Consider the following 26,598-nt stretch of genomic DNA (forward strand, 5'->3'; position numbering starts at 1 on the left):
AAAGGAATGGCAGATTTGAGTTGAATACCTGGAAGGGACATACATCTGTGCAGCATGAGGGGCCACGTGCAGCATCTCCTGTGGCAACAGTGTCCAGGGCACAATGGAGAAAAGGCAAATGACATGACTGCACCAAAGAACAACAGTATCATATAGAAAATTTCATTTTTTGTTCTTCTTTTCTATCAGTGAATAAATTTACATCCACTCCAGTCCAGCACAAGCACAACCTTCCAGAGTTTAGAAGCGATGAGATTTCTGTTCAGCCTGCTACAGAAAAGAGGGATCTGAATGGGGGTCCACAGGCACTCAGAGCCAGGTCTCTGTTCTGAGCAAAGTGACCGCATATAACCCAGCAATTCCCGGAAGAGTTAAGTTACACCCTCCTCCCTGCTGCTCTGCACCCAAACAAGGTGTATTTTCCCAAACTTCTCTTTCAGCAACAGCGCTGCCTTTAACACCTTGTTCCCACCTTATACCACAACCTTACTTGTGCCAGGACAACTGCTGGTACGGGCACACCTTGAACTGTACTGAGGAAAATAACCCTCTCCTACCCACCCCCACAAAAAACAAACATTTTGCAGAAATTGAATTAGTTTCCTGATCTAATTCACTGTGCAGTCACACAAACTGCTACAGTGGTGTAAGTGCGTATGTGGGTAAAGGTGGGCAGCAAGCAAGAACAAACAGCAAGTGGATGGCACTTCTGTGAGAAAGAAGTGTTTGTGAAGCCACAGCCTCAGTGGAGGCCAAACCTGGTCCTTCATCACTGCTGAAGCACATTTAACTTTGGCACTAGCTGAACTATTCAGCTGCTAACATTTTAACCCGAGCACCTAGACAAAACTCAGGCGATCTTTGCAGTTAGAAAATACTGGTACAGAATGTAACTCTAAAATAGTAACTGGTTTAATTATTATCAAGTTCACTAATAACAATTACTTTCAACTGTTAGCTTTAGTAACTAGCATTAATTAATCATTTCAAGGCATCCCCCCTTCCTCTCACGCTGTTAGCCACTTCCACCCTGCTCACTGGACTTTCCACCCCATCAGCAGCAGTTTGCTGGATCGGCCTTTGCCCAGCCAGGGCACAGGAGGGAGCAGCCAGCAGAGAAGCGGGGCTCTTCTGCAGCAGCTCTGCTGCAGGGAGCGCAGAAACTTTCACCATCAAAGGCCAGATCGTTTCTAGGAGACTTCTGACACTGCTTCCAGGCTGTGCTCCTCACTGCAGTTTCAGCCTCCCAGCTGTGCCAAATGCAGGTCCCCAACCTGTGGGAGTACTTGTGCTCTAGCTGAAGGGGTAGAAACCTCCCACAAAGAGAAGGCAGAAACAAGAACTGACTCTACTCTTTGTTTGTTTTTCTTTCCCCCGCCCCCCCATTTATTTATCAGCTTTACTTTCAGGATAAAACTAACAAGCCCTTGTACAGGGTCAGATCTTTCCCAGCTGTGCAGGAATCAAACAAATGAGACAGCTAAAAGTGCTCCCCAGCTGGTAAAGCAAGATGCCGCCCCAAGAGCTCTTCTTCAGCTTTTCTTTACTCTTACCCCAAATACGCTTCCTACTCACTCTGTGGCTTTCTGTTTTAGTTCCCAAACTCAGCTCCTTTTCTTCTGCATACGTGCTTCCCCCTCTCAAAACTACTTAGTATTGCCTATTAGTCCAATTTGTTCAAATATCCAAGAAGCCTGCACTTATTCTTTTTCCCAGAATTGCTGACGTGCTTGACTATCTTTTAAAATACAACATTATTTCTTTAATGTAAAATTAGGCAAAGTAAAGGGCATCAGTAAACCCTCCTGATTTCAGGAAATCACCTCAGTAGTTAATAATGGAATATTCAAACATGCACATAAACACATATCTTTAATCCAGCTGCATCTTCCCCTTGGATACAACTACATATGAAGCAAACAGTTTAAGTTGGTCATAGGAGAAGAGAATGTACATAAATAATTGTAAAAACAAATTTAAGGGGAATCAGTAGTCCTAATTTTTCCCCTTGAGTATTGTATATTTTGATCTCAAAAACTGATAAGCTCTTTACCTATCTAGAGGGAATAAAATAACTTAAGATCCTATATTGCATAACACCTGCATATTTGAAGGTAATTACAGCCATTTTATAGAGACAATCTCTTTCGTCTCACTTTTGATGGTTCATATTCCAAATCAGATTTTAAAACTTTCTTTTAGCTGCCGAAAACACAGTGGCTGCTATAATAAAGCAATAGTCAATAAATACTTTGTAGGGTAATTCCAAAGACACGTACTGTAAAACTTACAAAATTTGTTCAATTCCATATACCTTAACCCTACATCACCTGAAGAGGAAAGGCTGAAAAACAGGTTTATTGAGATTTATTTCTGCTTTAAAAGAAAAAAAAGAAAAAACACATAACATCAATATGGCATTATAAGAATGAACTTATGGTGCCCAAGTTACACTGAACCCTGGCATCCAACAGTGCTTCTACTTGTTCTGCTCAGTGTTTATTTTCATTTCTGAGCACATCAGACTGGCATTCCACTTGTAGGTGTAGTAAGACAAAACCAAACTCGAACTCCTTTCATACAATGTACAACTTTCAAGCTTGGATGCCTACATTAAGCCAACTAAAGGTCAGAGCAGAGGAGCTGCAATTATACTTGTCGTCAGAAGAAACCTGAGGCCTCAGTCCAGAAATGTATCAATGAAATTGCTGAGCTTTCAGTTGCTGAGCATTATACAGAAGTTCAGCAGTACTTTCCTAGATAGGATCCTAAATACCGATTGGGTTTCTAAGTACTTCACAGTGGATTTACTGGTATGGCTAACAGGACTGTCTCCGTCTTTACTTCACTCCATATGGTAGCACCCAGTTGCGTGATTGCTTAAGGCACATGCAGTCCCCTTCCTATATCACAGCTGTGCCCGGGGCTCTATCAGCCAGATTTAAAGTTTGGGACTATATGATTTATGAGAATGATATTCCTCGTCTCAAGTAAAAGATAGTACCTCTAGCAGACGGAACTTCACATTTGCATTGGTATTGATAATCTGGACTCTTGTCTACTCTGTCTGAAGTTACAGGGAATTCTCTGCTTTTAAAGTTTTGCTAGTCTTAGCAAGAAGGTGTCGGGCTATGAAGATGATGAGGGGCCTAGAGCACCTTTCTTATGAGGAGAGACTAAGAGAGCCAGATCTGTTCAGCCTGGAGAAGAGAAGGCTGAGAGGGGATCTCATCAATGCTTATAAATATCTCAAGGGAGGGTGTCAAGAGGATGGGACCAGACTCCTTTCCGTGGTGCCCAACAATAGGATGAGGGGCAACAGGCACAGACTGAAACGCAGGAGGTTCCATCTGAATATGAGGAAAAACTTCTTTACTTTGAGGGCGCCAGAGCACTGGAACAGGCTGCCCAGAGAAGTTGCGGAGTCTCCTTCTCTGGAGACATTCAAAACCTGCCTGGACACGTTCCTGTGCAATCTGCTCTGGGTGAACCAGCTTTAGCAGGTGGGTTGGACTAGAGGATCTCCAGAGGTCCCTTCCAACCCCCAACCATTCTGTGATTCTGTGTGTAGTAACAATGGGCCTGAACTGCTTTATCAGCCCTAAATGTTGCATTTCCATGTGAGAACAGAGATGCTGTCACCAACAAGAGGAAAGCCTGCAGCGTAACTGTATTTATTGTATCTGTTGGGGAATAAAGAGAAAGTGTCACTTCCCAGAACTGCTGGCACAGCACCTTCCCACAAGCATGAAATTGTCTATTTTGGAGGGGGGAAAAATAAGAAAGACACATTTCCCTAATTACCATATTATGTTCCTCATACTGTCAAGTGACCTACCACACTGTGGGGAAGCATGTGAGGGTGGCTAAATCCCGCAACGTTACAGAATTTGGTGGTAACAGAGACTAGGCGCAGTACCCAAATGACTGAGCAGATGAGGCGGCTCAAAATGTATCAGCTTTGCCCCAGACAATCTTAAACAAATGACAAAACAACAAACAAACAAACAAAAATCAAACAAAACGCACAACAAAACAACAAAAACCAAAACAAAACTAACCCAAATTCTTCCATCATCTTGATTACGATCTTGTGAGGCCTAAATTCATACTGTGTGCAATTTAAATGAACTGTGTAATTTCCCATTCAAACCCATAAAGCTATATTGCAACACGATTTCTATTGAACTGATTAGCAACCCAATTCATGTCTTGTAGGTTAGGTTCCCACAGTAGAAGGGATGGCAAAATAAGAAACACAATCCAAACACATTGACCATACACTGCCCATACTCAGTGAATCAGTACATGATTCACTCACTTTCATAAAACAGTTGTGACCTTTCATCTGACTACTTCCTCAAACACAATATACAGAAATGTATATAACACACGGAAATCAGGAAACAACTAATGGGGGAATAATAATAGCTCATCTCATGATCTTTTGCTGTTGTGCTACGTGCTTTATTGAACATTTGTGTCATCTCTTGTCAGCCTTTGATGAATTAACCAGCTCAACTAAGGCATAGGTTGCTCTTTGTTATGAGATGAGTGAAGGCAAAAAATACCTAGACAATTGAAGTACCAGTCCCTAGAGGCCTCACAAAGTGACAATTTAAAAAACCAAACCAAACCAAAACCAATGGTATATGAATAAAGAATATACCAATCTGCAGATAGATAATGTAGCTATGTATTTTAAAAGTGACATTTATTCGTACAACTAACCTTCCTTTCAGCCACTTACACTGTAAAGCTGATAACAAGCAACCCTGATCATAAACACTAAATTTTGTCAACAAACACAGCTTCTACTTAGAATTAGAGAAGGTTAACATGCCAGAGCATTTCACAACAGATCTTTTTACCATAATGTGTGAAAAATGGCAGGTATAAAATTAAGCACTAGACCAAAATCCTCTCAAGTGCCTACAACAATATCTCACCCCATTAGGAATTTTGAAATAGTTAAATATCAGAGAAAAAGCGCTACTTGGTCTCTGGAAACATAAGGTGATAGACGTCAAGAGGAAAACATATTTTAAATGTATTGCAAAGCTTTGGCAGGCAGATTGAAGCAGCACCATTATAATCCAACCCCCAAACCAGGAGAGTTGAAGTAGAGGAGAATGATCAGAGCCTCATTGAATTCTACCAGGGTATCATAAATTTTAAAGAAACATATGATAAATCTGAGAAGCTAAAGCTAAACGTATTTTTCAAGGGGCACCACCCTGAAAATATTTTACTATGAAAAATAGTACATTTATCTCACAATATATAAAACTTTGCAAACAAGTGTTTCACTGCATTTTTTTTCCTTTCTAAGTCAGATCAATTATTTCTTCATAGCTCGCTGTGGTCAGGGATTACAGTATTCTAAAGACCATATAATCGGTACCCTAAAGCCCAGGAGAGATGGTTTCTTGGAATGTCATGGAGCTTGCTGCTCACTACCAGGTTGTGCTATGAGTTCATGTCTGGGAGAGACAGTGGAGCCCACAGTGTGTTAGAAAATCTCCAGGGAGTGGCAGAATTGCAAAAAAGGTTGACTACAAACCAGGTGAAGTCACCACAGCGATGCTCTGCAGTTGGTAACGATCTGAACTCCCAGCCATGTAGCTAGACACCTGTTTTGCAACCCATCCAAGGGGTCACTTCAAAGCCACGGTACAGCAGCTCCCTTTTCCCACGTGAATGTGATGAGTTTGCATGACCCAGAGCCTAACGCTTTGACGTATCAGACAATGCAGTGGGACAAAATGAGTCAACCAATAAACCATTACTCAAAATCACAGATTTGTATTACAAAAAAAACCCCAACTTATAAACCCCATAAAATTGAGTCCTATTCTCCTCGGCAGTGTAACAGTAAGTAACAAAGAGCTCCTGTCCCAGACAACTCACCATCTTGATGGCTAACAAGATGCCACAGAAGGAAACACACGAATAAAATGGGGATGGATAAGCATAAAAACAGCATAAAAATAGCCCAAGCTTCCCCTTTTCCTAACCATTTATGTCCTTTTGCAGTGGGGCTCAAATGCATATGACTTAAAGCTACTGTATACACCCTTAAAGGAAAATTTTCTCCTTCACTGCACTTGGGACTCTATTTCCCCACTGCTTTATCAGGAAAAGATTAGCACAGATCAAGCAGCTCCGATGTGCAAATGCTGATGCAAATTCTGAAAGACTGGGAATGTTTGGCACTTAGGCGAGTGCTGCAAAGGCAGACCTGGTGAAATACTCAGGTCTGCAGTAAAGCTCAGTCCCACTATCAAAGGCAGCTGTACCAGTCACATGCTGGGGGTTTCCCAGCTGCAGGCTCTGTCTCCCAAAGTACACGTAGTTTGAAACAATTCAGTCACTATGTAATCAGCAACCATGTGACAATTTCATTTTCTCTTTCAAAACATCCAAACAAGTCTGGATTCAGAAAGACTGTGTGGCTCAGCCTCTGTGACCCTTTTTTAGTATTTTTGCTGCATTCATCATGTCAAATATTAGCCCTGCTACTACAGTAGGACTCTACTGGCTTTTATAGAAAGTGCTTCTATGATCTTTGTTTAGGAAGGAAATAAATATTCTTATGTACTCATGAGATCTAAAGGCTTCTTTAGCAACATGATCTGGACAAATCAACTCAAGACCACAGGTTAAATGTGTGACACTCAGGCATCATTAGGTTTGGAGTTTCTATCACTGGACATACCAGATGAAAACTGTATATAATGACTATTTTAACAGAGTACAAAATAGCTAGGAATTAGGAAAAGAAAAGCCTGCATTTAAAATTCTTTGTATGTTCTAACTCTGCTCCTTTACTGTTTCTCTCCTTCCTTAGTTACAAACCAGGTTGCAAGTCCATAAAAGAAGAGGTGCAGGTGAATTTTGCCAGCTGTCTTTTCCTCTCTGCTCATAATCTGTCAGTATTCTGTTCTCAGATATGAAAATGTACAGAAAGAAATAATTATTTTCTTCCCATATCCTCTCTAGTCTGTACTAATTGGCAAGTTTAAGCAAGAGTATTACTAAAATGATTTTTAAACCCCTTTAATTGCAACATACATGTATCAAGGAAACAGTTTTTGCTGCAAGTACCTGCTGCAAGGACAATCTGCAGAAACAATTACTTTATTTCAAGAAGGAAAGAGGAATTCAGAGAGGAATTGCACTAAGGGCCCTGCCCTTGAAAGACATTTTGATTTAAAATACTGCAGGGAGGTATGTGTGAGCCACATTTTTTGCTTATCACCTCTGACTGTCATTGTTTCTGAATGCTGACCAAATCTGAACATTCACTGCAAAATATGCACGGTGCTCTTCTCCTGGCATCACTAACAGATCAGCTGGGTGCTATAGTTCCCTCAGCACTCTTGATCTCACCTCATTGGATTTACTACACGCTATTCTAAAACAAGAAAGAAAAACATACACTGGTTTGGAATAAAAACCTGACACATCCTCCAAATATGCAGGAGCTTGAGTCACAGAGACAAAGTGCACAAAATTCAAAGGAGGGCCTGCTGTGTAAGACCATAAAAACCACACAAAATTACTTTTGGTTTTTGCTGGTACACTGGTGTGGAAGCCACACTAGCGAAAATTCTGCATAGAAAACAATGTTGTGATGAAATATATCTGAAATCTCCTTTTTGCAGCATCACTTCTAGAACACATGGCATTATCCTCAGAGTAAGTATAGTCAGATGGACTACAGGCAGATGAGTGTATTACTTGGGGAGACTTCATTAACCAGGCTTTTATGAAAATCCACTCACCACAGTAATCTTACCTCCCAGAAAAACTCTAAAAGAGGATGGTGCAAGTGTTACATCTTTCTGATCTGGAGATAAACTGGAATAGGCAGGAAGATGTTAAAGTAGCAATACCTGAGGAAGTTGGTAAGAAGGCAAACACAGTAAGTGCTCAAATAGTCCCTAAAGAAACTGAATTATCATGGCAAAGAGTATTAAAAGATGACATTTTTCAGGCCTTTATGCATTGAGATTGGAAAAGGTTATCAACAATGCAAAAGAATGATGCCATTACTATTAGTGAACATCATGCAATGATTCACCTGATTTAAATGCTAAAAAAAACCCCAACACACTAAGAGGGCAGAATGAGTAGGAGAGATGAGGGAGAAACTGCTGCATAAAGCCATCAGCCTGGTACATGTGTTACAGTTGTCAGCAACCTGCAACTTTGGTGTCCTATAAAATGATGATTGAAATTCATGTGGGAAAGCGGGAAGTTTCTTTAAGAATAAATCTTCGGATTGTCAAGAATTTGTAATACCACAGTCAAGGAGAAGATAATTTTCGCTAAAAATTGTGTCTTCGTTCACTACTAAAGTATGCGCAGGAGTTCATAATAACAAGTACTAGATAATAAATGAAGATAAACAGTAATAATCCATGTGAATTAGGAGTTACAAAGAGAAAAAAATTGATAAGGCAAGATGGAAATATTAGCGGCAAGTCCACAGCTGACAGCACCAATATAATATGAAGAATTAAAAAAACAAACAAACAAGAAAACAGTATCTCAACTAAAGTGGTTCTAGCAATTATATGAACCCTTTGCCATGTAACAATGACAAAATTTTTTAGAAATATTTCTATCCCATATTTGGACAGACGTTCTTATGTCACATGATGATCCTGAACTATTTTCCAGTTCCTTAGTAACTAAGCAGAATGTTATACAACAGGTACTAGAAATAAACACTTTAAAATCAGCCAATCCATCTACCTCACACCTAAGAACTAAGACTGAGAAGGCCTGAGAAGTAATGATGTTTATTTTAGTAAATTAAGGCATTCCAGGGAAATTCCATTTGACTGGAAAAGTGCTAGTGTTATGCCAATAATAACAAAGGCCAGCAGGATGACTCAGAGAGCTAATGGGTAGTTAGTCTGATGTTACTTCCAAGCAATAAAGCTGTCAGAAAATAAATTAAGAATTAAAGTACCAGAATATAATTAATATCAGTCAACCTAGTTTTGTGGCAAATAGATCTTGTAAAATAAAGTTATTGCATCATTTGATTAGAGATGTTTGGCTGATTAAAGTAATTGTATATCTGCAACATATTTGTGGAGAGCAGTTGAATTAATAGCATGACATTCTTAGTACGAAAATTAGTGCAACACAATATCAATAAAATGTGTGAAGTGGACTGAAATCTGAAAGAGCTAATAAAGTAACAATGAATGGAAATTTGTAACAAACTTCAGGGCTTTGTCATTTGGAAAAAAAATATATACATCCATGACAATAAGATTAATAAAACTGTGAGGATGAAAGCTGAAGACAGTAATGTACAACAATTTGAATCACTTAATAAACTAAACCAGTTCTAATTAAACATGTCTTAGTACAGCCAAATGCAGAGGGATTAAAACTAAAAGCTCTAGCCGCAGCCAATTCTACTCCCTGGAAAACACATGGTCTGAAAGGTACGAGGATTACAGGTGACAAACAGCTGACATTGTAGTGCAAAAACAAACAAACAAACCCAACAAAACACCAAACAACAAAACACCACTGCCGAACACACACATACTAATACGTTCCTTGAATGTATAGATACAAAAGCAAACCAGCTTTATACAACAACCATGTGCAACACTCATGAAACCTGCAGCAAAACACTACAAGTTTCACATTTTAGAAATAATAGTTTCATAACAGAACACCAAAAAAGCAAACAAAATTATTTGAAGAGGAAAACATCTTGCAGTGAGACATCTGAAGGAAAGACTTAAAGTTCACTTGTTAACATTATTAACTAGCTTTACTTATTATATTACAGAAAACACAGGCTCCTACAGGGATATCTAGCATAAAAAACAAGCTCAGGTAGGAAACCTGGCATATTCAACAAGTTGTTAATAATTCAAGTTACCATGGGAATTCTCAATGGCATCTTTAGTTCTCAAGGTCTTCAAGTCTGGATACCTCAGCATGGCTGTGGCTGCTTACTACTGCAGTTGAACACAAGATATTCTATACAGAGGTAACTGGGTAATAACGACCTATGATACAGAGAGCAAATTAACTCATTTAGTAGTTCCTTAGTTTCTTCTACCTTTTTTTTTTTTTTTTTGACCCTGTGGATACAGTAAATATATCTTACTTTCTCTTCTGAAGAAGTGATCTGACACCACTTCACTAATTTTGGAATACTCTGTGTTGAGATCTGCCAGAAATCAGATTGTCAGATCCTCAGGCTTATCATCAGAATGGGTATTCCCTGGAAAGGATAATAAAAGTGGTGTGTTTAAAGAAAAAGTTGTGGGAAAATAAAAAACCCTCAGCCTGATCCCATTGACATTAATATATGATTTGTCATTGATTTGCAGAGGCAAGATCAAGAGCAAAGAGTTCACAGTACTATGGAAATAGTTCTAATTTTCTAATTTGGGGCTTCTTAATTCCACTCACAATTTCTTCAGGAGCAACTGCTTGGCTCTGTGCATGGTGTAACAATGACCGTCAGACCTTCCGCTTTTCCAGAAATAACCGTGTCATAAGCTGCTGCTTCCTTGTTTTATGTATTTACAGAGATCAACAAGCCTATATAAAGCCTCTCCATAATTTGTTCATATACAGTTGTTTTCCTTTTGATTTATTTTTAGACCAACTGCACTTAATACTTCCTCAACCTACTGAACTTTGCTCTGGAACAGATGATCAAGAGAAATGCAAATACTGTACTGTTTAAGGGATGACAGCCAACATTTTCCACCATACTTGTTGAAAGGGTAGGGCACTATTACGTACAAAGAGTTCAGCATGACTCCAAAGTGGAGCAGTACTCACGCCTACAAACTCTACATCTGGCCTTTTAGTTACCGCCAAAGCAAGGTGGGTGTAAATCTACCAATATGCAAGAAGCAGAAGCTAGCTCATGACCTTTCAGTTTTCTAACAAATAGTGTCACTTTGAAGAAAATAGCTTTAAGTCTCTTTGCAATTCATTTTATCAAACGGAGAATTGTAAAGAATAAGATGACTCATCAAGGAAAAGCTGTGTCTGTCTGGCTCCTTTCCTTCTTTGGTACAAGGTACAAAAAAAAACTCCTGTAAACATTTGGAGAGTGTATTTTTCCTACGGCTAAGTTGTTGTGTGCCTTCAAGCATATTTCCTTAGAATATCAGGAATGTCAAGACTACCCTTTCTGAATTTTCCAGTTTAGAGGATATAAACAGACCTAACTTCTGGTTACTGGCTCTAGTACCGGAAAACTCTCTATCAGATTCTGCCACTCCCCACAGAGAAAGATGTGGGGCTAAGTATAGCCATGCCTTCAAAGTTTTTCATGGCCTAAAAACCCTTTACTGCTAAAGCAGCAGAATGGACAAAAGTCACAAAAGACTTGGGAGACATCAGGATTTCTTTTTACATGGCTAAAGTACAAGCTAAATCAATCCCAATTACAGCACTGGGCACTGTTGCGTGAATAGATTTCCCCTCACAGGGTGTAAAGTACACCAAGAAAAATCCACAGTGGTTTTGAAAAACAATTTTCAGCTACCTTATAGGCTACGAAAACTCTTCTGTTCTGATTCTGTTTTGATCTCAGGCAGCTAATGCATGTCTTGCTGTGCACAGCACTTATGTATGGACAGAACCTGTTGGCATGGCCCCATTGCTCTTTGTGTGCAAATTTTGTTTTAAAATGCTGATTAGCCACATCACTAACAATCAGAATATTGAGGAGAAAAGCACTTCAAACATCTGCATTTTGCAATGATTACACCTGAGTTGAGAATTCACTGTGCATTAGCTTATACACGGACACACACACACACACCTCGCTATGTCTTAGTGAGGAAAAACTGCAGCAATTTCATCAGATACCAGACAATATCCCACCAGGCGAGTAAAAACCTTACAATGTTGAAAGAACATTGCAATGTTAACTTTTGTGCTAAGTGGAAATTGTTCAGATATTGTATTTAATAACTGCTTAAGTTGTTTTTCAACATAGTCTTAAATTACTAAACCATCTTGAGCGGTCGTTTTGAAAATGTCTTCACAAACTAAATACAGTTATAGAAGGACACCCCCTGGATAGGAGACCCCTAAAGAACAAACATATTACTTCAAATTATGTTAGTGGTTCGAATGAATGCATCTTGTCCCTATGACTCAGTACTGGGCTAAATCCCCTTATCTTGGTTGAGAAGCACCACGTTACTTGGGAGGTGGCACATCTGCCAGCATTTTCAAGAGGAAAAAGAGTGACATGATAAATATCACTTCAGGCAAGCATTCTACCAAATTCCATTTCCCTCTGAAGATTCAACTAAAGGTGCTGTTCTTCACTTGCAGATATACAGTGTTTCTAAATGCTGACTACACGTAGAAATACCTCGTGGCAGCTGAATACCATCCCTTCTATGTAACTACCTGGGCAGATTCAGAATACCTGTGTACTCAACAAAGAAAGCCAAAGAGTACACATCAGCGCAAAACAGAATAAAGTTACGTCTGCTTTGCAGGAACAAGACATTGTTGTAGAACCGACTATATTACTGGCAGAACTAGAGATACGTGCAGGTGGCATATTTTGCAGCCAGTAATCCAAAGGAAACAACAAAGATGATGGAGTGGAGCATCTCCCTTATGAGGAAAGACTGAGGGGTGACCTCATCAATGTTTACAGATATATAAAGGGTGAGTGTCAGGAGGATGGAGCCAGGCTCTTCTTGGTGACAACCAATGATGGGACAAGGGGTAATGGGTTCAAACTGGAACACAGGAGGTTCCACTTAAATTTGAGAAGAAACTTCTTCTCAATAAGGGTGCCAGAGCACTGGAACAGGCTGCCCAGGGAGGTTGTGCAGTCTTCTTCTCTGGAGACATTCAAAACCCACCTGGACGCCTTCCTGTGTAACCTCATCTGGGTGTTCCTGCTCCAGCAGGGGGATTGGACTGGATGATCTTTCGAGGTCCCTTTCAATCCCTAGCATTCTGTGATTCTGTGAGACTACTGAAAAAGAATCAGGCACTAAAGAATAACAGGGAGAATGAAGCCAGACAAAATGGACTTTGAGATGGAGACTGGCACACAACATGAAGTGAGATGGAAAACGACTGACAGGGCGACAGGCCGGATAGGCACACAAACAGTACAAGAAAAGGCACGGAAGCCTGGGAAGGGTGGAACCATATGGCTATATCATGTGTGACTGAAGTCAGCAAAAGCTGACTCAAACTGGCAAAAAATGAAGGACAGACATAAAGGTAAAATAATGGTGATGCACAGGGTGTGTGTCGGTGCTGATTTCACAGGACTCTGAAGCCAAGTACTTTAGGCTTCTAGCTTGAATTTGATGGAAGATGAAAAGCTGGTACAGGCAACCTTATTTCAGCTGTTAAAACTCGTGATTAGGTGAAATTCACTCCATCATAACTGAAGCGCATGCCTACTGCGAATGCCTCAAGCCACCACAAACTGCCTTTTACGATCCTGCTGAGCTCCATCATACATATAGTCTGGATATTACAAGAAACAATTTTAAGAGGATCTTGTCCTGAAAAACTCCAGCAACTAGCTCAGTAACAAGCATCTTGAAGTTTCAGCAGAAAAAATGCCCCTTTCCCAATTGTCTGTCCTGGCTGCCCCTTCAGGAGCTTTGCAAGTAAATGTAGTAGCTTTGCCACACTTACTCCCAAGGAATAGCTCCCATCACACAGCAACCCGCAGGAAACCCAGTGACACGGCTTGCGTGAGTTAGGATTACAGAACCAATCCTATGAAAACTCATAGATAAACTATTCCTATCCAGTAATCTAAAATTATTCATTGGCCCCCAGACACAGTTTTTATGTTGCCTCCCGACCCCTGCTACCTTTCAGCCTAATGAATCTGAATTAATCCACCCCTCTGAACTGTTGATCACTACTAAGTCTTCCCCACCTCTGTTGTCACAGCACCATGTGCTTTAAGAAAACTGAAGAATGTGGCCTTTGTGGCAGCACTGAGCCAACATCACTTTTAAGGAAAATGTCCCTAATCTCCTTAACAAGAGATAAAGCCATCTGGATCCTAAGATAGTCAGTTTAAAAAACAAAACACCACAAAAAAACCAACCCACTAAACTATTTTAAAGCCAATTTACTAAGAAAAACAGAAAGGAAAACAAGTTTGCTGCCAACAAACATTGTAGCCCTTGTCATCTGTTACCACAGGAAAGAAGCACTCAGTGACTAACTCCAATACCATTGCCAATTATTATTACAACATACAGTATAATCATATTATGTTTACAATATAATACATGTGAGTATTTGATAGAGCCTGGCGGGACTTCGGTCACTGCCTCTTTTATGCTTTAAAAATCAATTTTTCAGACTGAGTTTGCTGTATAACATGTTCCCTAATTACATACTTTACTGTATAGAGAACAAGAAAGGATATTGAAAGTGATTTCAGGCAAACCTCTTAACATTTAGTGAGATAAACCATTTCTATTCACACACATTACACTACTACCAGCCGACATAATGTCTCTATTCTAGAAACATGCCCCACCTTGTTCCCATTGACATTAGTGGCAAGTATTCCAGAAGTTTCAACTAAAGCAAAATCAAGACCAAAATATCCAGGACTTAGTTTTAAAGGGGTTCTTGCTTCACCATATATTCTACAATTGCAAATAACTATAAAGGTAATCATTTAAACATCTGCTTAATTTGTGAATGACATCAAATAACAAGCTTACCAAATGACTCAATTTATATTTGCCAAATCACATGCACAGCACAAGCAGGAGGCTGCCTTGGAAAATATGAACTAAAGACATTTGCTCAGACTCAACTACCTAGTTACTAAGAGACCCCAATGTCAGCCCATGGTCAGTAACTCCAGTAAATTTCTGTGTGGGCTGCCTACTTTGCTGATAAACCAGGACACAGGTGCAGAGGTACTTAAAACAGCAGTGTGCACCATGCCTAAGCAACAGCACACAAAGATGAGTCTAATGATTCTCAGGCAAGTCTGGGTTCAGATGTAACATGGTTCACACAGCTCTTCACCTGAGTTAACGAACTTCACTAGAGTCAAGATATCATTATAAACTATTATAATGCAACAGCCTGGGTGCCTCTAGACTGTGCTCCACTCAGCAGCCTGCTTCAGAGACTTCTTAGCTCAGGACCAGCAAAGATAAATGAAATCAATTCAGATTGAAAAGTTTAGATTTAAAAGCAGTAGTATTATCCACAGCTTTCTTTACTCCAGACTGTCCCCCAGTCCCTCACTATAACAGCTTAAATACATTTCTATGATAAAATGTTAATGTAATAGCTGAACTACCAAAAAAAAAAAAAAGTGACATTGATGAATGGGTATAATGGGTAAAAAACTGGTTTGATAGCTGGTTTCAGAAGGTAGTAGTTAATGGGATGTCCTGAGCCTGGAGGCTTGTAACGAGTCCTGCACAGGTCTGTACTGGGACCTGTGCTGTTTTGCATCTATCAGTGACCTGGAGCAGGCAATGAAGCGTGTTCTCACCGAGCTTCCAGGTGACACCAAACTGGGCAGACCAGTGAAACATGCCCAGGAGCAGGGCCACCAGTCAAAGGGACCTAGATATGCTAGAGCCTTGGGCTGATATGAAATTATGAAATTCAACAAGGTCAAATTAAAGTCTTGTACTTGGGAAGGAAAAACCCCATGCAGCAGCAGGCTGGAGACCAACTGGCTTGGCAGCTGGGGGCGTCGGCAGCAATAACATGAGCCAGCAGCGTGCTGTGGCAGCAAAGAGGGGCAACAACATCCTGGGCTGTACCACCAGACACATAGCCAGGAGATAACAAGAAGCGATTATCCCCCTTCACTCAGCACACTTTTAACTGAGAATACTGTATTGAGAGTCCTGCACCCAGTTTTGGGCCTCCCAGTATGAGAAAGATGTTGATAAACCTAAGTGAGCTCACAGAAGGTTCACCAAGCTGGTCAGAGGGCTAGAGCAGAGGCTGGGTGAGGAGATGCTGAGAGAAGTGGGCTTGTTCAGCCTGGAGAAGAGGCGGCTTTGGGAGGACCTAGTGGCAGCTTTTCAATACCTGTGAGGAGGTTACCAAGAAGATGGAGCCAGGATCTTCTCAGCACTTCATGGCAGAAGGATGAGACACAAAAGCATCAATTGAAACAAGAAGGGCTCCAACTTGACATAGGGATAAACTTTTTCACCGGCCAAGCACTGGAGCAGGTTGCCCAAAGAGGCTGTGTAGTCTCCATCCTTGGCAGTATTCAAGACCCGACTGAATAAAGTACTGAGCATGTGCATATGGATGTCACAACTTGAACTCCAGTTACTGACAAACACTGGCTTGTTCTGCTATTGAAAGGTGCTCAAAACCACATCACCACTGGCAGCTCCACAGCACAGCCCTGGTTACATGGGGGGCAAAGTCACAGCAAATAACAATTGCAGGGATGGCTTCTTAAATGTGATGCTCGCCTTGGAAATTCTAGTGCTGGCACACTGGTCTCAGTGGAGCTGGTTTGCAAATATCTGAAGAATGTCTGGAACCTCTTAGAGACTTCTCTGATCTCTGTTGGGGGATCCATTTTCACACTTCAGTATGATTTATACAATCTAAGATCCATGTATAAACTTAACAGGAAAATTTGGAATATATGTCCTTGTATTTCTATAGCACTGGCTAAAGAGAAAACAACTGAAAACATCAGGCTGGAGAGAAACTGTTAGGGTAATTCCTCAAGTACCTGTCTTGGGACATAATATTTTCCCTTGTGACCCTGCATAGAAATTAGATCTGTGATAAGCTGTTAGTACACAGAAAGACTGTTTTCCATACCAAAGGAGCATGGCTAACTCTGCAATAACAGAAACAGAATTAAATTTGATAAAACAAATTGCATAGTCATACACATAGGAGTAAGAATTGCAGTGACAAGTTGGAAATAACACATGAGGAAAAAGAAGAGGGTGTATTAGTTCATCAGAGGATGACTATGAGCAGTCACTGTGACGTGGCACTGATAACAATAAGATATTCTGGGTGAGATGTTGCCAGGAAAGACAGAGAGGTATTAATGTCAGGATACAAAGAGCTAATTGGAGTGAAACATATTACATGTAAGGTCTTGTCACTTATATTCAAGAAAAATGAGATCAAAATAGACCAGTTACAGAAAAGTCTGACTTGAGCTCCATGTCACACAGTAATAAAAATAAGACAAATGCTAAAGATATAGATAAAATGTTATAAAAGTCTAATCAAACTATTAACAAGCTGACAAAATTCACTACTTTGAATGTTTCATTTACATCATCCTGTAATCATAAATAATTATGATTTTAAATGACCAGCATTATGTACTACTTTGTTTCTCCAGACATCAGCTTTAGCATATTTTTCTTGTGGATATCTCTTCTATTCCAGGACGATGGATGGCAACAACTCTGAACATTTCAACATGGATCCTCACAAATAGAGAAAAACTTCTGTTATTCTCTAAGAGTTACAGGAAATTTTAGCAGAATTATCAGTTACCAAGGAGAAACAAAAATTATAGAGTTTGATTTCATCATGAAAAAAAGTCTGTGCAATTATGATTTCATATGGCGGGAATCAGGAATCTTATTGTCATTCTTCAGGCAAGATCACTGAAAAAAAATATTTCCCCCACTAACATCACAGACTTTGTTTCCAAGACTGACATTAAATGTACAGTATTCTTAAGTCAGGCATAATGTTAAGCATTACATGGCATTTTGCCCACTCAGTTAATCCTCCTGGCTCTCCTGGTAGGTAGTTTAGAGATGTAAGGCCACAAAAGTAAATCAACTGGGATAAGAACACAGCAGTGTCCTTCTCCCAAAGCATGTGTTGACCATTAGACCATACTCTTCTTCTAGGAAGGGAACCTGGCAAATTCCAAGCTTTATGGGAAAGAAGTCCTTATTTAAACATTTAAAACTTCAAAGCACTTACTGGAATTGAAAAAAATGAAATGGAAATAGAAAATATGAGAAATCCAAGCTGATCCAAGAAACACGACAGCAATTGATCACAGTGCAGTCTGGAATGACATCGCAATCCATACAGAGGGGAAGAAATTAAATAAAAGAGATATTGCCTCACTGACTGAAGCAGAGATCCTCAAATTGCAGGTAGGGGTGATTAATTTGTTCTCACCCCTACTGTATAATGAAAACTAGAAAGCTAAACATTAAGAAATGTCATCTAATGACAATATACATCTTTCTTACAACTGTGTAGAAGTGGCAAAATATGAGTTTGAAATTGCTATTAGAACTGCTATTCAGTGCTTTAGAAGTGGCTTACTCACCAAATAGACTGCTTACTCACTGCAAGGGAGGGTTTCATGCACCTGTGCTCCTGGAAAATGATGTCAGCATCAAAATTCTCCCGGCTTTGAATGTGTTTTCTAGATCTGGTATTGATGTTTTGACATTTGATAACAAATTGACATTTTTGGTGGCAACTTAAATTTTTCCAGGTATTAAGAATATAATGCTAAAATTTACAAAGTGTATGTTACTGACCTAGATAGAAAGTACCACACAGGCAAGTATCCTAAATGTTAACCAAATACTGTTTTCATTTAGGAAATAAATTGTCATGATTTTAAAAAATATTTTGTACCTAAGAGGTGACTGGAGCCAGGCCACTATGGTCCTATATATACCCAGAGGGCAGCAATACTACTTTGCTATGAAAATCAGAATCTTTCATTAGAGAATTTGAACGGTTGTGGGTTTTGGTTTTTGTTTGGTTGGTTGTTTTTTGTTGTTGTTGCTGGGGGTGTTTTTGTTTTGGTTTGGTTTGGTTTGTTGGGTTTTTTTTAGGATAAAAGTAGGGAGTTCCCACTTTGCAGCTTGAAAACTTGTCTCATTATCAAGAGCTCCAAAGTCAAGCTCCATCATTCACATTTTACAGTATCTTATTCCTTGTGTAGCTATAGTAACTCAATGCCAACACTTTCACACCACAATATTACTTAGAAGCAAGAATGCAAAATCTCGCTCAAAGGTTTTAGCGAGAAGTTAAAAAAAAAATCTTGCCTTTGTGTTTCCTCATTCTGCCCTCTAATTCTCAGATTGTTCAGTGTCTCATAGGATTACCTCTGAGGGAAATACTTGAACATGTACCCTCCTCTCTGTCCTATACTTGTAATTAATATAGCTGGTATAATTAAAAAAAAAAAAAAAGAGCCTCATCTAGATTACATCAGAAAATTATCTGGCCCTCTGTTAGTACAAGAAGAGAAGAAGAATGATGGTCCAGTTTCTTTCCCTCTTTTCTCAGACGGGTCAATTTGACATACGTGAGGACTTGACGCCCACCTTTCATATAGGCAAGTGAGGAGAAAACACTCCTAGGATTAAAATCACAGACATTACTGAACACCTGATCCTTAAATCCTAAGGTCAGATCAAACTCTCTTTTGCCTTTCAGATACTATTAACTGAGAATATGAGACTTTTTCCTTTCCCACCCCTTATGTCTCATTGAGTTTTAATTCTAATTTATTCTTAATATAAGGATTCTGTTAGTTCCGTTTTCTTGAGTTTCAACTTTTTTTTTAAAGTTTTCTTAGCATTTTACTTCAGAATGTAAACTCTTATTTCTTTCCAAGGTTTAGATGACATTATAAAATGAATACTGTTTCTGTGAAGCTGACACAGTAAAAATGAGCAGGCTGGTTTAGATTGCAGGCCTTGTCATTTCTCATAAGCGTGCTATCATTAGCTACCTTTAGGAGAATGAATTATATTGATTGGTTCGAATAAAACTTGTGACCTGGTGGCAGTATTACATCTTTGTTACAAAGCATCATCTCCTCATTAATCTTTCATTAGACAGCGTGATTCGAGAAGCCAGCAGCAGTCACACCACGCTTACTCTCTCGAGTGATGCCACCACAGAGGGCTCCCTTATTGGATCACAGCAATTACTGGCCTTACAACGCAGATTCTGGAAGCCTTATCAAATTTCCTCCTAGATGTGGCAAGCTTACAAATAATCATGTGCTGGTTTTTGGGTGAGGACATCACGGAATTACACCAAAATGCAGTAAGTTCAAGTCATTTGCAATTAAACATGTGACTCTCGATTCTGAGATGATACATCTTCATTTACAGCATAGGAAGTATTTTACAGAAAGCCAAAATTCATAAAATTAAGGTGTCCTTAAAAGTTCCAGTCAAATAACAGAAAACTGCCAAATCAGATTTCTGAAACAGAATCTCTGGTACTTGGATTGCTGGCATCTCAGTGCTGTGATTTAAAGGAACTGGGCAGGAACTGCAAGCAAACAGCAGACAGTATGAAAAAGAAGCATCTGTTCCCCAGTACCTAAGCACTGCTGGAACAGAGCCCAGGAGAGGGACACGGGTTCTTATTTCAGCTCAATAGGACATCATAACAAGGCCTGGGGGGAGGAAGTTGGGAATAGTGAAACTCTAACAACACTTGGTTATTTGCATGCAAACATAAAAAAGGTTATGCCTTTAGTGGCTCTGAGTGAGGAAGAGCCTTAATATACTGCAACCAGCCTATACTTCCAGGGATCCTCAGGCTTACTAGTATAAAGGTTGCATCACTAAGCTATTTTCTGCAGCCATATAAAGGTTGCATTAAAATCTGAACACAAGACATCCCATTAACATCTGCAACCATTAAAATAAAAAGGCCTAGCAAAGGCCAAATTACGGTCCATTAGATAATAACTTAAAAATGCACACTGCAGAAATGGTCTTATTTATGCAGCTTAAAAATTATTCTGGCTAAAGTACCAAATTTTGATCAGGGATATGGAAAAGTGACACGCACAGTGCACATCGACATAACGCAACTGCCTCACTGTTGCCTGAGGCAAGGTGGTGAACATCTTCCAATCCCACTGATATTACACCTCCTAGAAACACCATCCATGGCAAACCCAACAGAGCTGCCTGCTATCCAATATGCCTGTGAAAGGACAAGCAGCCTACCTAGAGTATAAAAAATTAAGCCTGACTTCCTTTCCTATGTGAAAAAAGATGCACGACAAGACACTGCCAGGACAGGTAGATTTAGATAAAATACAGGACACGTAGATGTAGCTAATGCTGTAAGTTGTGGGTTCATCTCACTACAGGCAGTACAAAATGCCAGTGTGACACTTATTACTCAAAATTCAGTGATTCAGAGTTTGGAATTTGTTCTTATAAAGATAATTTGAGCTTTAGAAAACTGAAGTGCCTCCTTTTTTATTATGTTGTTGGCTTGGGAAACTTCAAATGTTGTTCTCTCAAGTCCGTCCACCAAAGCACACATATTTGGAGAAGCAAAGTGACATTAGCATAAATCATATGATCTACTTCATCATATTTTGCAGGATAAAAATCAGTCCCTAATCTCTTATGCCCCAGTTGTGATAACAGCAAAGAGACAGACAAGGTGAGCTGACCCAGTTTTCTGTGAGGCAGATTCACTGTCCAAATCTGGACCTGGTATTTGTCAGAAAAATCAGCCTTCACGTTCCACACTAACCTCAAAATACTTCATCATGACAGTGTTCTTCAGTGAGGAACATGGACTTCAGTAAGATTTAAACTGTAACATGCTGCCTTAGTTCGCACACTACTGTTCTCTGGAGCTCCCAGACAAGTTCTGGGTAAGATATCAGTATTCTGAAAAAAGATGCAAGTTGCTCATGAAAAGCTTTTCAAATGTGAACATGCTTTCTGATGGAGAAACTGAGACTGATGAGGAAGAAAATATATAAGCACTGTCAAGATAAAATGAAATAGAACAAGGTATGATTATATATCCCCAGTTGCATTAACATGCATTCATTTTTTTTAAAAAAGACTGAAATTTAAATATTTCTAATAGAAAATCATGCATCTATCATAGCCTTCCAGTGCATTTACATTACAGAATCAAACATTTTAGCAACAGTAGGTGAATGCAACAAATTAACTCCGAATTCCAATGAAATGGCTGTCAAGCTAATAACAACTTAGGCAAGATTGTAAGCCAACATATAGACTTTCCAGATGACAGCCTACATCTCCACAAAATGCAGTAGTAACAATGTTAATAAGCCTAACAATCTAATTAATATTCAAACACACATACATGAAAAATTTTAACCAGTGGAGCTATTTTAGAAGTTACCAAGAGATTACTTCAGCCATAACTGAAAGGTGGGCTCTATGGGGCAAAAGGTAACAGCTGTGTTAACAGAATTGATTTAGTCAGGGAATATATTCCAACCGAAATTGCAGAAATTATTTAGGAAGTTATATAAATATAGTTTAAGGATACAGAGGTTAACAACCTTTACAAGAATCTTTACCACAAATGACTTCTTTCCAAAAGACACCTCTGTAGCACAGCATTCCACTACATCTTCCTCAAAGCATGAATCCCAAATACTGAATTTTTAATACCAATTCCTAGAACACAGATACAGTCAGTGGATGCTTCTAATCCAGGTTTTTATTGAAGCTAATGGACCCTGACTCACAAAATGCGATAAAAATCAAAGCACAGTGATAAAAACTGGGTGAGCCATAGCAGTGCATATGAGCCATATGCACCATGCATCTATTTTAAGCATGAGGCCGACAGACTGTTATTTGTTATTTTTAATCCCTGGAAACATACACATTAAGGAGTAATTGTGCTGTTAATTTACTCTAAGTTTTCCAACAGTACCCTGTGTATTATTACCATACTGTGAAATGTTGATAGAGGATGGAATTACATAATGCTCTGCCTTTAAAACTCCATATAATTATAAGCCACCCCTAAGAAGTCGTAGATGTGTGAAAGACAAACTAGTTACATCTAGAAGGACCAAGAAAGGTCAATTTAATTTTCCAGTTTACCAAGCCTCAGAATTCCTTGCTTTAGTTGCTGGAGATTGATAATAAACTGTAGGTGTCATCACAATCATGGTCATACAAGCCTATTATAATGAAGCCAGAAGCAGTCTACATTTTTCAACAATGCTATTAATTTCACCCAACAAGTCAGAAGCAGATCATTTCCAACAGTGAACAATAACGTGACATATGAAACATGTCTTATATAACTGACTTACTAGTAAACCAGTTCACACAAAGCCTTTGTGTTAGAGAGAAGAAAAAGAAAAAGGCAGAACTTTGCTTCACAAGGTGTAGAGTTCCACAATTTTTTATTAAACTGCAAGCAGCTATATGTATTTCTAAGTGCCTTCCCAATCCAAACAGAGCTTATCTGATGGCAATAGTTCTTTCCACCGTACAGTGGCAAAACGAAACCCTGCATATGGAGCAATGTCTAAATGGATTCCAAGGGTCTTACCGCAAGATGTTACAAGACTTCATGTGTGGAGTATTTTTCAGTATGGGACATGTAAAGTGGTGAATGTTGATCTTCAGATCTCAAAGCTTCCTGCACAAGGAGGCCTTGAAAACAAAGAGATAATAGTTGCATTTAGTAAATGAAATGACTGTATATTTCCGTGCTTCCCTCAGGATCTTACTTGCTCGGCTGGAAAACAGAGATAAAAATGGAGCAACTCACCTGCTTCTCAACTAGATAAGAATTCTTTTAATTCTAGGAAAATATTTTGCATTTGAAGAATTGTATTTTCTGACAACAAAAAAAAATCCTACCAGAATCTTGATGTCACCTATCCTAATTCCATCCACTTCACCAATTAAAACTTCCCTTGCCTTTCATGATTGCATTTCCCTGAACCACACTATTCTTCTGTTCTAAGTGAGGGCTTCTGACTTTCTTTGCTTGACCACCTAAAAATGCTCTAGCAAAATCAAATAGACTTAACAGAAACCAAATGTTTCACATATAATCACAATCAGTTGGAAATTTCAAATTGATATTGAGGACATTCCTTGAAGCTTTGGAATAAACAACATGGCTTCATTAAAAATTAAGGCGTTGTAGTCAGAGAAATGTTAATGTCTTGATTATTAGACTTTATTTTGCTCAGCCAGTATCACTGATATCATTCTGTTTAATTAATAAATTTGGCTGAAGACATTTCCTGATTTTTTTTGTTAGAGGCCTGGCAGCAAGCTCATTGTAACAAGGAAATCTTTTGGAAAGCCTGTATAATGATAACCTTCCTGATAAATACTCAAGACAGAAAAAAAATCTGGTTCTAATCAGATTAACACAAAAATTGGGTTCCTAGCATTCTCCAGCCTGGCCACTGGCTTTTTTTAATCTTCATATATGTGATGCAATACTTAAGTGTTGTAAAGGATTAAATTCTTAAACCCTGACACAGCAGAGCATTTAAGCAAGTAAGCCCAATGAGATAAGCAACTAAATGTGAGATGTGACTTCTATGAAGAAAGTCACACTATAAGAAGTTTAGCAAAGGTTTCTACAGCTTTCAAATAAGATTATAGGAGGAGTAGAAATAACTCAGATAGGCAAAAACATAGAAAAAAAACATATATAAAGGTTAAATTAGGTAAAGAAAGTTACGAGAACTTATTTAGTACATTTACCTATTAAAACCCTAAAATGTTTCTTTAATGATCAGTAAGGACTTTAAACACTATTAACAGAGCAAGGCCTGGTTTAAAACAATAACTACATTGAATCTTATATGGTGCAGCACTGTGCTAAAGCCAGAGTAACTGGGGATAATGGGAACTGATCAATTCCAAGATGGATAATTTTTTCATAGACAACAGAGTTGAAGAGAAGAAATAACTCACCAAAACTAAAACATGATAAAACAGATGTTTGTACTGTAGACATCAACATTCATCTGGAATCTGGACTGCTTAGTTTAGAACACGTGGTATAAGAATGATTGGTAGTGAAAGGAAATACTGTGAACAAGTTTACAAAATCCAAGGCATATCTCTTCTCAAAACCAGACTTTCTGCTTCACGAAACAAAATTTACTTCACCAAATGTAATGCCAAAATCCAACCAAAATAATTCACAACCCTGCCTGTGAATAACTACATTTTTGCTAGTCTTGCTGCAAGATCATGCAATTTAATTAACTCCATACTATTTCAACATCAAAAATATGTACTCTGCATGGTTGTATACAATAGTTAGCACACATTTTCTAGACATCCACATCAGTAATAATAGTAACTTCTTCTTAAAAGATTTGCAAGCTGGATGAGCCTTGTTCACATACAGAGTACATAACAAAACATGAAACTCTGTGTATTTGTGGGGGGGGGTTGGATTTTACAAAGAGCTGCTGGCACAGTGTAACTCCCTCCTATGCTGTCATTCCAGATCACAGATATGAGAAAAACAAAACGTGTTCTCACTTAAGTCTGTGGTATACTATATCTAGCTCGGAATTTCTCTGTAAGCAAAGTTCACTTAGGTAACGCATTATTTACTAACCAAGTGTTTGGTAATACATTAAGAAATTCAAATACCTCCTATACAATCAACAGTGTACAGACCTTCCAAGGACTGCAGACTGTATGTTCTTCAGAGATTAAGAATTACCTACCAGAGTGAGTCACACAAAATCCCAATACTTAGTTTCTTTCCAAGCAGTTTTACTAGTACACGAGATTGAAAACTAAAGATTTACTGAAAATGACTGTTGTTTTTGCAATATGTTCTGCAATTCAAACAATCAGGTTTAAAAAGGTTTCATTTGCATGTGACAATACGGGGAAACATCCACTACAAGGAAATCTAAATACATTATCTGTGCCAGGTAGGTTTTAATAACTTCTCTTGGTTTCTTTTTCTGCTTGATAGAACTCTTGACTAGAAAGTCATAGAGAAAATATTAAAATAGAGAAATTAATCTAATTTACAACCCATATAAAAGGCAAAAATATAAAATCCATTGGAATAGCAGTAAGTTAGACATAAATGGTATTTTTAGATGTATTCATACATACGCATAAATTACTTGTTACCAAACTGTATGATTTGTGCTCATCTAGAACACCAGCTTGGCAAAGAATGTATTTGGATACAGTGCTTTGTATGTCAAGGTATACTGATATAGATATAGGTATAGGTATATAGACATATAGATATATACACATTGAAATGTAGAGATCACAATCTGGAATTTGTACCCAACCTATCTTCAATACAGATATTGTATCTATCATACACAACAGAGTGATACTATTCTAACAGCAGCATGCCCACTGATATCCCCATCATATGACGAGTCACATCCATCTATACATTAAAACATAGCTAGCCACATTTTATGCATTAAAAGCAAACAACTTACTATGCAAAATATAGCAAGTTTGACGTTACTTAGTGAAAAACTTGGCAGAAGAGATAAGATTGTAGATTAGGGTGGGCACGCATGATGTGTTAATGGATGGTTATCCTGAACAGTTCTGTATGTATTTTGAAATGTACTTCATTAATTAACTATACTTTATAATTACAAATAACGTATATGGAATTGCATTAAGAAAAATATTTAAACTGATAACACCAAATGGAACCAAATTGCTTGATTTAATGTGAAAAATTAATATTATCAAGTAGAAGATACGGCCATTTCAACCGTAACTGAAAATGGAAATGCACAACTGTATCGAGCCCTTC

General features: G+C 38.7%; 1 protein-coding gene across 2 annotated transcripts in view; it reads right to left on the reverse strand.

Moving 5' to 3' along the window:
- The window catches only part of PACC1 (proton activated chloride channel 1), an 89,644-nt gene that overhangs the window by 46,126 nt on the left and 16,920 nt on the right, over positions 1-26,598 (reverse strand). The window contains exon 3 of one of the 2 annotated variants that reach the window (XM_065058403.1): positions 23,359-23,462. The exons of the other annotated variant lie outside the window; for it this stretch is intronic. The gene's annotated coding sequence lies outside the window, so the exon portion shown is untranslated. The remainder of the gene's footprint in view (positions 1-23,358; positions 23,463-26,598) is intronic. 2 annotated transcript variants of the gene reach the window in all.

Source organism: Columba livia, chromosome 3 (assembly GCF_036013475.1).
Source record: "Columba livia isolate bColLiv1 breed racing homer chromosome 3, bColLiv1.pat.W.v2, whole genome shotgun sequence".
Classification (NCBI taxonomy): Eukaryota; Metazoa; Chordata; class Aves; order Columbiformes; family Columbidae; genus Columba; species Columba livia.